This window comes from Saccostrea echinata, unplaced genomic scaffold (genome assembly GCF_033153115.1).
Source record: "Saccostrea echinata isolate AGI-Se365-2 ecotype Australia unplaced genomic scaffold, CSIRO_AGI_Sech_v1 ptg000033l, whole genome shotgun sequence".
NCBI classification, from domain to species: domain Eukaryota; kingdom Metazoa; phylum Mollusca; class Bivalvia; order Ostreida; family Ostreidae; genus Saccostrea; species Saccostrea echinata.
This window is the reverse complement of record NW_026889782.1, coordinates 18,701,382-18,714,856: the sequence shown is the minus strand read 5'-3', so window position 1 is coordinate 18,714,856 and position 13,475 is coordinate 18,701,382. Positions and strand designations below refer to the sequence as shown.

The window sequence follows — 13,475 nt, the reverse complement described above, 5'->3', positions numbered from 1 at the left end:
AATGAGTACCCCTGCACTGACCCCTCTTTACTGTCACCGATCTTCCTCAGGACTCAGAGTGGGAGTTTAGAGTTACAGCTAATAACTTTGCTGGAAACTGTGAGCCCAGTCTGTGCTCACCAGCATACAAAATCCAGGAGAAGATTGGTATGTTGTCAAGTTAATAAATGTATCGTACACTATTATGGTACTAGAAAAAAGATTTGGAGGTCAAATTAAACAATAATGTGTATTTTCTTCTCAAAGCCCATAATACTCTCACTTTACTGGTCAGGAGCTGAAATTTATGTGAAAGCTTCCTGATGTAATAAAGATTTTTAATTGTTCAAAAAATGGCCTTTGAGGTAGATGGGGCCACAATAGGGGATCAAAGATTTACCTTGAAATATATACATACATTTATGTACTAGTTAAAATCTTTACAAATCCTCTTAAGAACAACTGGACCACAAATTGTATTTTTAAACCTTCTTGTAGCTTCCTTTTTGTTCAAATCATGGCCAAAGGGAGGAAGGAAGCGGGGGGGGGGGGGGGGGGGTAGTGGATTCAGAGACCCTTTAGAGTTAGGATAGGGTCATAATATGAGTTCACAATTTTGCATGAGAAAATTAAGGAGAAAAACTCTTTATAAACATTAAGAAAAGCTTCTTTTACATGGGAAATGTTGTAGCCCATGGGACTCTTCTTTGCATGCATAGTAAAGGCAAAAAGAAAAAAAAATAGATAACCCCTATTGTATTCATAAATTTGAATCTTACTTTTTAAGAAAAGTGTTATTTTCCAATTTAATATCTAATTTGAATGTTTTGACAGAGTCTTTTGCAATTGAGCAGGATGAGGAATCACACCAATCATTTGTAAATGAAAGCAGCAGTCATGATGTTGTCAATGAGAATGGTAATCTATATTTATGATGTTGTTTGGATGTTACAAATTAAAAGTTAACCCCATAAAAATGAACAGTCTTAAAATGATAATTTCTTTTTTAGAATTTTAAATAGGACATGATACAGGGCCACTTTTAAGTGATGAAGCAGACGAGTATGATGATGGTAATGATGATGAATCATACCATCCTTCAAGCGATGAAAAAAGCTGTGATGAAGACACCATTAATGATCTTGGTAATAAAGCTGAAAACAGAACTTTCTTAAGCTCAAGTAAGCTTTTCTGATCAAAGTTTGTCCATTGTCCATCTCCAGCGTCACTGTTGTTTCAAATTTTCAGCTCCTTCTCAAGAAACACTGCGTCAATTTCAACCAAACTTGCCACAAAGTATTCTTCGGTGGGGGATTCAAGTTTGTTCACATGAAAGGCATTACCCTATTTTAAGGGGATATAATCAAAAATTAGTGCAAATTTGATGCATCTTTAAAAAAATCTTCTCCAGAAACAATGGGCAGAGTTGTTTACTTGTACAGCTTTTTAGTATTTTCCATGAATCTTCGAGTAAAAAAGTGCTCTACAGATTCACGTTGAAAATATACAGATTTTCCCTAAAGACGGAAAAAATCAGAGTCGTTCCCGAAATTTGCCAATCAGTTTGATAAAGAAGCTTGTTGATTGAAGTGGTCTTATCAAAAATGATCTAAAAACAATATAATTACGGCAAATGTAAAATATGTAAGCAACAGTAGACAGCATATGGTGACTTGCGTAGTTAGTGCTTAGTATTTGTATAACAAGGGGTTCTTCATATAAAAATGTCTAATAAGCTGAGTTGCATTTTTACTGACAAACTGCTCAAAATACTGACAACTTCTAGAATACTGACATCAGTTAGAAAAGTTAAACAGGTCTGAGTGGGCCAGAAAAATTATTCTCCAGAACAGCAAAGCCATGACAAGTCATATTAATACAGAAGCATACTCAGGTAATGTAGCTTGAAGTTTTATCAACTAATGACCCCTGGCAGAAGGGTGGGGACACAATGGGGCATAAGACTTTTACATGGAATTATACAGAAAATGTCTTTAAAGGCCTTCTTCTCAAGAACAGCAAAGCCATGATTTGTTATATTAATACAGGAGTATTTTTCAGGTAGTGTACATTCAAATTTCTTCAAATCGTAACATCAAGGGGTAGGATGGGAAAAGTAGTTTCAGGTTTGTTCAAATCATCACCCACAGGGCATAGGGTGGCACCAATTGTATAATTACTCTAACTTTCCAATACTGAACTGATTTCTGCTTTTCTCTTGCAAAAGGGCTCAGGTGTCATGGACCATGGGCCTCTTGTATAAGGTGTTATGTATTACATTGTACAATATGTAGATTGTTTAAAGTGAATTAAAATTCTGGCAGAATTTCTGTCTTGAATTTTAAGTATGACTGTTTCTTTATTACAGTTAAGGATTAATTCCATAAGTTGTTTTTTTCTCCAGACATGATCACAGTCTGATAAATTGACAAAATTCATTTTAAATAAATTACTTTCCTTTGCATCACATGAACATGATGTTCATTAGCCAGCATTATAAATTATAAATATCTCCATAAGGAGCTTACATAGAGTGTTTCAATCATGCCTAACAGATTGAAGTATGGAAAAACAACTTTCATACCTCTTCATTAGGTTTGAATGGGTAAGATGAGGCCATAATAGGCAATCAAAGCTTTACATAGGGATATATAGGAGGGGGGGGGGGGAATGTGCAGGGCCATTGTGACTTGGGTGAGCCATGTGGCCCATTGGCCTCTTCTATAAAAATAAAGATGAATCCCTTTTGTCAATACATGTACATATATAATAATTTCAGATATGCCCAGTAAGCCTTTCAAATCTGAAATGCAGCAGAAACAAGCTGCACTTGCAAGTGACAGTGAAAAGGACAGTGAATGTGAAGATGATCATGATGATGTCGGCAAAGTTTTACCACAGTCAGAGAAGCGAAAGACCACGTTTTTAGAGGCCAAAAACATCGTCTGGGAACTATGATAATAAAAAACATTCATGTCTCTTTTGTGAGAAGTTTTGCCAGCAGGCAGTTGATGGTATGCATATCATATAAGCCCATAGCTCTTTAAGTACAAAAAATTGTGAGATTCATTTTTGCATATAGGTTCAGGATGGAGCTGAATATTGAAAAAATATATCCTATAAATTTTTTCCATGGACATGTAGCAGACAGCTGTTTGCATAATTTAAGCAAGTAATTATTTTTTAACCAGAATTTGTGAAATTTATCGCTCATGACCCATTGTTCATGCAAGGTTTACCTATTTATATTGACACTGCAACAGGCCCATAGAACCCCCCCCCCCCCCCACTTTTTCTGAGTATAGTATTTTGCTATAGTAAAGTATCCTTTATATCCTGGTTGCCCCTCCCCCCCCCCCTTTTTGTTGCAATAAGGTCGGTTCAGTAAATAGTGTTTTTTTTTGCTTGTCAGATATTTTTTGAAGTCCCCCGTACTTTTGAAACCCTTGCTATGGGCTGTAAATTGAAGTTTTAAAAAATCCTTTACTGGTGAACATCTAGCAGGCAAACTAGCAGGCATAAAATTAAATATGAAGATTATGAATAGTAATCAAACTCAAAAGTCCATTAGAATAATCCATATTCGTAGCAGAGCAAACATGGACCTCTAAAATTAATCTTAATTAATGCTTAGCCCTCTAATTGAAAGCTTCTTCATGTTTCAGGCCCATGAAAAGGCAGAGTTAGTCATAAATTAGAATGTTTTATACAGTATTAGCCAGTATACCTTATCCTCTTTACTTTTGAACTTCTAGGAGTTCAGCTGCATCAATATGATAATAAATATAGAATTCTTGTGAAAATTTACGATTTTTGTTGCATGGGTCTAGATTTCTAGATCCAGGCGGTTTTGAAATGACCACAGCCTGAGAAATTCATAATACTCAGGTAATAGTCAAAGCCTAGGGCCTTTTGTTGCATTTTAAACACAGGAAGTTATTAACTGCATGATATTTATATTTCTTGCTTGGTTGTCAGCTTTAAGCTTAAAGAGTTTTTTTTTTATTTCGAAACTTGTATGTTGTTTAATGCACTAAGAAAATGTCACTATATTTTGCACAAATACTGACTGATTGTCCTTGGTTGTTCTGTGAAAATAAACTTATTTTGGATACCTTAAAAATTAACAGCAAGAATTATCTATTAACACTTGGCTTATGCATGTGTATCTTATTTCATGTCAGCATTCTTTTTATGTACTTTTTTGTATAGTTGATGCAATTAAATTGTTTCATGCAAACAAACCGTCTTTTTTGTTTGATCTTTCAAAATGTTGTAAAACATTTGAGCAAAGGGATAAGAAAACTAAAGGGTGCTGTATGAACTGCATTTCGTAAAAAATCATGGTTTTAGAGACCAACATATTTGAGCAATGGGATTTTTAAATGCTGAATTGGAAAATGAAATGATGAATATGAAATGATAGAATGTTATGCATAAAAAAACAATGAAGTGGACTTTCCCCACCAAAGTAATTTCAGTTTTTTGAAGTCATTTAATTGCAAGAATAAATAAGAGGGATCATTATTTTCCCCCTGATTTCAGGTCCGTAGAACGCGGAGGCTACCCCCCCCCCCTTTTCTGAATATACTATATTACTATTGTAAATTTTCCTTTGAATGCTGGTTGTGGTGTCATCCACATAAAAAAGAACGAGATGTTATTACATGAACAGTAGTTAAGTAATTTGTAATCCTATAAAATTCTTGTTAAGAAAAAAATAAACTCTTTAAGATCATAAAAAACATAATGATTGCATTTAAAATTGGGGAACGATTTTCAATTTCTACTTGTCTTACTCAATGCAACAGAAAAAAAAAACCCAAAACGAATATTCTTGACGAAGCAATTTTTGAATCAACGCACACTCGGCAATTCATTGCCGTCAGCGACGTAAAAGCAGAGGGGAGGGGTAGCTTGGCCCCTCCTTTTTTCAAACTTAAAAGTTTTATTTTTAATTTACTGTGAAAGTGTTCATTAACACCCCCCCCCCATACACACACTGTTTTGTTATGTATTTAAATGCGGTCATTTTATTGTAAAGAAATTTTTTGGAGGGTTCACAAAAGTTCAACCCACCAATAGGATTTTCAACTTTTTGAAGTTAACCTATTTCTCTTGCTTGCCAAAGATTTTCGGGTATTAAGTTGTATTTTCTGCCCCCCCCCCCCCCCCGACTTTCAAAAACGATGTTACGTGCCTGGCCGTTAATACTTTTAAATCTTTGTCATGACTGTTAATTTATTCTTCTCATTTCATTTGCATTATTTTAATCTATATACAGATGTTGAAAGCCAATTTTTTATCTTTTAACTTTATCGGATATCCTTTGACAATTTTTTTTTTCTATAGCATACAGATTTCATGCAGACATTGTCATGTATTTTCGACAATTTTTTGGAAAAATTGGTGTTTTTACAGGAAACGCATTCAAAATTTACTGAATGTAGTGATTTTCTTGTATAATATCTTACAAGAGTGTTTATGTACTGAGTTTCCTGTGTGTGTCCTGGTAAAGCCATGTAGTGACTTGTCAACTTCCGGTGTGTGATTGAGCAAAATCACGTGACCAAATGTAGTGACTTTTAGGTGAAAAATCATTTTTTCATTATTTGAATTTTCATCTTTCTGAACCTCATTTGCATATACAAAGACCCATAGAATCACAGTTATGGTCTGTTTATCTTGTTAGCATTGCTGGAACATAGTGTAGTGACTTTCAGGTGTAAAACCTCGTGTAGTGAGAATTGCGGTTGTACACGTAAGGGTGTGTGTGTTTGTGTGTGTGTGTAACTTTTTTAAATACTAATTAAATACTGGCTTCTGTTTTATACACTCGTACTTGAGATTTCAACAAATAGTTTTTCACTTTTAATAAATAGGTATCTGATGTGTCTATTGTGTTACCCCCAGCCCTTTTTTGTTAAACTCGATCTTACTAAAAATACACAAATTTCCAAGTGTTATATCAATTTCCAGTTGTATTTAGTATTAGGAATTGTCATCTACAAAATATAAAAATTTATACTATATTTGTATACTGTAGAGGGACAATCAAAAATCTAAAAATGGTATCAGATAGCAGAATATATATATAATAAACTTTAAAATTTCTCATGACTTAACCTTTAACTTATCTGATTTGCTGATATCTGATAGATGGGGAACTCTTTTTTAATTTGCTTTTAGTGTAGATATACTGAAACCTTTTTCTGTTATAATTTCTGCTTCATAAATATCTACCATAAACAGTTACAAACATTACAAGATTACATCTTTTACTAGAACAGGCAATAAAATGACAAAGAATAAAATTAAAAACGTTAAAATACAATACAACTAGATGAAATCCCGCGCAAGCGCGGGGAATTGAATTTATACCACTACCGAAAGAAAAATTCCAATATATATTGTGGTTTCTACTGACAACCTACAGGTTTATAGCAGGAAGAAATACTTTGTTCAAAATCCCGGATGAAGGAGATATACGCCCCCCCCCCTTTTTTTGGTAAAAACTTGAAAAATAACTATTTCATTAATTGACGTTTATTGTGAAACCTGTTATACTATGTTATAGTTATGGACATTGTACTTCAGATGCTTTTACTTCATTTCCGTCAAGGGAAAAAAGCAGCGAATATGCACATTTATTAATAAATTGATTTTTTTTTTGGGGGGGGGGGGTTAGCTTTTAATGCCCTATGAATAGGCCGAGTATTTGATACAAAATACTGTATTCAGGAAAAAAAAGAACTGAAATGTATTGACTAAAGCACAAAAATTTACAGCTTTAATTGTATTTGAACAATACCTTATTCATTAATTTTCTCTTTTCATGTAAGCAAGTTTATTACGAAGTACAATTGTACTTCGGGTTTCTTGCCACTATGCTCTCAGTGAGGATTTTACCGATAAATTTATTAGGAAAACCTACTACATATATGTAATAGTCTTTCGATATATAAATATATTCAAAACTTATAGTGTTATCAATGATTTACCATTATTTCAATGACCATTCACACAAAAGCTTTTTTTTATGTTCATGCAGCATTATCGCCTGTTGTTGTTTTTTTTAAACATCGGGCTCGATGCTATATGATGTTCTAGAAGCTTCCGTCAATATTAGGGTCGGTGAATGACGAAAGTAATTTGCTCATTTCCCTTTTTAATCGGGTATCACAACTTATTTCTTTTATGTCATTTAAATCAAGTTTTGATTGAATAATTCAGTGATGACGTTTTATGAAATAAATAAACGATTGCTTGTTATCAGTGTCATTAAAAATTGCCAGTAACTTAGATCCGCCAACCGGAAACGCCACTGTACTCATGTTTTTACTATTTCATGGCTGTTTATAGAAAAATGAGGGTAGACTTTTAATTAGGTCACCTGAGTCACTCAGGTGACCTATTGCTATCTGTTTTCGTCCGTCGTCGTGCGTCGTCCGTCGTGTGTTAACATTTGAACATTTTCAGCTCTTCTCTGAAACCGCTGAACCAATTCCAGCCAATTTTAGCATATGGCATATATGTGTGAAGGGGAACAAAATTTGTGAATTTCATAGTCCCTGCCCCCCTGGGGCCTGAGGGGTGGGGCTAAAACCACCAAAATTAACGCAATCTTTAAAAATCTTCTTCTTTACTCCTGGACATCAAGCAGTCAAACTGTTGGCATGATTGTAATAAGCATTGAGCCCTCTACCAAAATTGTGAAATACATGGCCCCAGGGTCAGGGGTTCTGGTGCTAGGGTAGGGCTATATAGATCATATTGTGAAAGTGCATTATTTCTTTGAAAATCTTCTTCTCTACTCCTGGGTACTATTTAAATAAATTAAATACATAGTTATGATAAGCAAGAGTGACTCTACCAAAATTGTGAAATTCATGGCCCCAGGGTCAGGAGTTCTGGTGCTAGGGCGAGGCTATATAGATCATATAGTGAAAGTGCATTATTTCTTTGAAAATCTTCTCTACTCCTGGGTATTATTGAAACAAATTAAATACATAGTTATGATAAGCAAAAGTCACTCTATCAACTTATGAAATTCATGGCCCATGGGTCAGGGGTTCTGGTGCTAGGGCGAGGCTATATTGATCCTATAGTAAAGGTGAATTATTTCTTTGAAAATCTTCTTCTCTGCCCCTGGGTATTATTCAAACAAATTAAGTACATTGTTATGATAGGCAAGGATGCCTCTTCCAATATTGTGAATTTCATGGCCCCATGGTCAAGGGTTCTGGTGAAAAAGGGGGGGGGGGGCGGGGCTCTATTGATTATATAGTGAAAAAGCAAAATTTCTTTGAAAATATTCTTTTCTGCTTCTAGTTAAAAAGCAAAGAAGCTAAGTGTATAGTTATGATGAGCAAGAGTGCTTCTTCAAGAGTAATGAATTGCATGACTCCTGGGTCAGATGTGCTGGTGTAAGGGTGGGACTCTTGATAATATAGTGAACTCTTGATAATATCGTGAAAATGAATTAAATAATCCTGTCTGCTTCTTAGACTCAAGCAGATAAACAGTGATTACTTATGATGAGCAAACTTCTGGTCCCAGGGTGAGGGGCTCTGTTGATAATATAGTGAATCTGTAATCAAAATGCATTATTTCTTTGAAAATCTTCTCTGCACCTGGACACATCAAAGGCAAAAAGAGTAAAAAAAAAAAAAAGAAGAAGAGTAAAAGTTTTAATAAGGAAGGGTATTTTACCAGATTTTTGAATATCTGGACCATTTGGTCAAATGTTCTTGTCCTGGCCAGGGCTCTATTAATTTGTATGATACTGAGAGTAGTTATTCCCTTTTGCCATTTACTTTTGATAATTAATTACTGTAAATAATGTAGTGGAAAGGTTAATAGAATAAGAGAATTATGCAAGAATTTTTATTGTATTGTACAAAAAGTACTTTCATATAGTTTTAATGATCAGGTAGACTTGTAAGTAATAGATAAATAAAAATGAGACAAAAATAACTTGTCTTATTAAATGTTTCTCAAAGACCAAGAGAGGCCAATGTAAGAGATTTCAACAAGGAGTTAAAATAGTACAGAAGCACTAATAGTTTGTTAAATTACTGTATGGTGATAGTGTTAAATGGGGAACAGATTAGAATCTAATTTATGAACTGTTAATGAATACTTGTTGTCCAAGGATGCTCTGTGCCAAGTTTGGTTGAAATTGGCCCAATAGTTCTGGAGAAGATAGAATTGTTAAAAGTTTACAACGACGACAGGCAACAGACAAATTTTGATCAGAAAACCTCACTTGAGCCTTCGGCTCAGGTGAGCTAAAAAGTTAATGCACACCGCAGAAATGGCCATACCATTAGCTCTTTGAGCCTTTGGTTAAAAGTCGCTAGATGATCGAGCAAAGACATTTTACAAATTTAACCATAAACTAGATATCATTGAGATGGTGGCCATCTCAAAGGGCCCCGCTTTCAGTAATGAACATGGAAATGTAAGGTAGCTGAAAAGGGTTTATTTTGAAGAGGAACATTTGTGTACTATTAAGGGATGTGTTGTTTGAGTCTAAAGGGCTTCTATGTTATCCTCCTCATAATAAAAATGCACGAAAATCACGAGTGCTCAACACCTTCCATCAAAAAACGGCACAAAAATCACGAATGCTGCATATCCTCTATGAAAATTTTTGCATATCCTCTATCAGAAATATGGAAGAAAAATCACAAATGATCCGTACCCTAAGTCAACTGGAAAGGTTTGAGGCTGACTGGACTTAAGAGAAAGAAATTATGCACCGAGCAAAGATTTTAAACAGAGAGGCTATTTTTGAAATTGACCCTTGACCTAGAAACTTCATTCAAGGTCACTGCACATCCACTGACAAGTGGTACTCTGTGAGTGAAGTATGAGCCACATTGGACCAAGGGGAGAGAAGTTATGCTCTGGACAAGGACTTTTCATATAAGGTCACTGCACACCCTTTAGCCAAAGACACTCTGTGGGTGAAGTATGAGCCAGATTGGGACAAGGAGAGAGAAGATATGCTCCGGACAAGGATTTTTCATATAATTCTGCTATGACCTTGACCTTAGACCTAGAAACATGGTTCAATGTCACTGCACACCCTTTCCCTAAAGACACTCTGTGGGTGAAGTACGAGCCAGATTGGGCCAAGGAGAGAGAAGATATGTTCCGGACAAGAGATCTCGGACGGACAGACTGATCACTATAGGGCACCCGCAGAGCGGTGCCCTAAAAATAACATTGTTTATATTAAAATTAACAATGACGCCCTTTTTAAAATTGTCAGTTTCGGGATAAGTGCTTGATATGTCAAATTATCAAATATAAAACATTATTCTTTTCAAGACATCGAATAAACAATATGAAAAATTTTGTTTCTTGTTATATCTACCAAAATTTCAAAACTTACTGACATTTTTATGCCCATGGATCGAAAGATCCCGGGGGTATATTGTTGTTGTCCTGTCTGTTGTCAACTTTAACCTAGCCCATAACTATTGCGCTGTCAAGGGTGAGGCTTTAATATTTGACATGAGTGTTCATTATGAGAAGACCTTTCCATTGGTACAGAGATTTCTGATCATGTGACCTCATTTGTGACCTTTGACCTACATTTGAAAAACTTTAACATTCGCCCTTACTATTGCACTGTAGTCTACTTCCCACTCTAGAATTGTGTTACCATCGGGGGCATAGTGTTTCACAAACACATTTTGTTTGCTATATGTTCCAGAATTGTAAAATTTATTACCTTTTTTCTTGCAGATGAGAAAAATGCAGGGAAAACGGAAAAGCCCGTTGCCTTTTTCTCTCAACACGTTAGGAATAAACAGTATCGAAGAACCCTAGTAAGAGATGAAAGAAATATGCAGTTTGATGTGATGCCGGCTTCACTACCTTTATTCTTTTACTTTGGATATCAAGTTCTTCAAGAAAAAGGCAAACTACTGGATTGTGGATATGTAAATATATATCAATAACTTTGACATGTGTAAGGTAACCCGTAAAGCGGAAGTTTTGTTTTACTAGATTAACTTCACAGAATTGGAACAGATAACATAGCTGCAATAATGTAGCCCTCTCCGATTATTTTGTTTTCAGGAGTAGACTACAATTCCATAGGATCTCCCTAATGGTGAAAATATATTTTTAGACACGGGCGACCGAAGGTAAAATAAACTGCTTTTGCAGTCAACTTACTTCCAAGAAGACGGTATTTTTATTCAATATCAACAACATATCTCTTTATAAAAATGAGACGCGCTAAAAAAAATTGAATATCTTGATAATGTAAATATAGGTTTGATAAATGATTTTCATGTTTATTTTTTTCGTAAACAACGATATTTATGGTTTAAAAGAGTGAATTCCGAAATAGATCCCCTCACTAGATCACGAATTCTCATTGGTTGTCCTAAAACATACTTGATCAGGCTCAATATACATCGCGAATAAACTCAAATTGTGATGTCTGTAATGTCTATATCTTAAATAGTTCATTCAGATATAATGTTTCCCACGTACAGGAATGTGCTCTATCAGCAGAATGCTACATGTTTAATATTAAATCAGTAATTGGTGTTGAAAGGCTCAGCCACGCGGTTTATGAAATTGCTTAGTTATGTTGCTTAGAATTCAAGCACTTAAGTTAACAGACGTGTTTCTATTATGAAATTCTAGAGCATGGGCAATACATTGGCGATGGGGATAAAAAAAAAACGGCACAAAGGCATTGCAGTTACTTGCAATTAATCTATTTGATGTTAATGGTAACCATATCAGAGTTTTACAAAGGTAGGACAAATGTAAAATCTTTGGAGTTCTACCAAATAGCGTCCGGTAAAGCCCAAAAAGGCTCTGTTTCTATATTCCTCGGGAAGTGAGGTAAAGGGAATATTCAATACCCTTGCTGAGTCGGGAGACAATTTAGACAGTGCTAAAAAGAAACTGGATGAGTATTTTCAACCAAATCGGAACATAGCATTCGAGCGCCATTCCATTTGTTGAAGAACACGGAACAAGGTCAACAGAAAAAAACCTGCGAGTTTGAAAAGCTAGATGACAACACTGGAGACCAAATCGTTGAAAAGTGTAGATCGTCAAAATTAAGACAAAGGCTCCCAAAAGAAAAGGAATTAACTTTGAAAAATGCAATGGATATAGCCTGAGCTGGCGAGATCGTAGGCGAGTAAGCAGATAAACTTAAGGGCACTGAAACGTTTTTAAACTCTGATTTTAATACTGTTAGACCGTCGGTAAGTCACAAGAAACAGTACGGGAGTAAGAAAAGTTCGCAGAAAGATACCACGTGTTTTCGGTGTGGGCGGAAGGGCCACATTGCAAGGAACTGTATAATCACTAAGGAGAAAAAGTGTAATAAGCGTGGAAAAAAGGGCATTTCGCAAAAGTATGCAAGACGAAATCGGATACCCAGCGCACAAAAGCAGGTAGGGACCGCAGTAAAATGCATGTTCATTTAGTACAGAGCGAGTCTTCAGATGACAAGTTCGCGTTTGCTGTCTACAACGAAGATACACACTGCATTATAGACTGAATGTGGGCGGAGCTACAGAATTGATGCTAATTGACTCTGGCGCGAGCTGCAACATCGAAAACTACAATGTATAGAGTGCCATTAGATCTAACGACGAAACATAATCCTTATCGAAAAGCACAAAATGATGGTTTTCTTACGGATCAAAGGTACCATTACAATTACTAGAAACATACGCAGAATATGCTGTCGATTACATTTCCTTACTGGGAAAGGACAAGGCGGTAGAGCTAGGAAGTTTACGCATATGATTCGATGGGCCTGACCTCTGATCCGTTGTAAGTGAACTTGATAAGATTGCCGCCTTTAGAATCGTGTTTTCGATGGAGAAGGGAAACTGAAAAAAAAATTAGCTGAAAATGCATTTTGAAAAGAACATGACCCCTCTAGCACACAACCTTTAAGACGCTTATCTTTTAATGTGAGGAAGGGCCTGAACAAAAAGCTCGAGGAGCTGGAGAAGATAGACATAATTAACCCCAGGGCTTGGGTGTCACCACTTGTCGATGTTCCAAAACGGGGACATTTGAATCGGTGCCGATATGAAGCAGGCTACATGTAACACTGCTGTTCAACATGAGCGATACCAAATCCCTACGGTGATTAAAATGCTAGAAGACATGAATGACAGCAGAGTGTTCTCAAAACTTGAGTTACGATGGGGATACCACCAGATAGAGCTGGACGAGGAATTAAGAGAGATACATGTAACCTTAGGGCCTATGTCACTGTAAGTTTTTATGTTCGGAATTTTCTCAGCACCTGAGGTCTATTAAAAAGTAATTGGGCAAGTCATTCCAGGAGTATGGAAATTGTCATATGATATCATAGTTTACAGGACAGACCAGGCGGACCATAACAAGAAACTTGCAAAAGTGCTTGACAGATAAGCTGAAAAAGGACTAACCTGTAATAGAGAGAAGTGCTAATTCGGTCTGTCAAAAATTGT

At 35.7% G+C, this 13,475-nt stretch overlaps 1 long non-coding RNA gene across 1 annotated transcript; it reads left to right on the top strand.

Annotated features, from left to right (window-relative positions):
* Nucleotides 1-81: 81 nt before the first annotated feature.
* Nucleotides 82-1,101, top strand: LOC133199026 (uncharacterized). Its single transcript, XR_009722722.1, has 3 exons — nt 82-147; nt 814-897; nt 990-1,101. It is a non-coding gene; the product is annotated as an uncharacterized LOC133199026 (long non-coding RNA).
* The last annotated feature ends 12,374 nt before the right edge of the window (nt 1,102-13,475 follow it).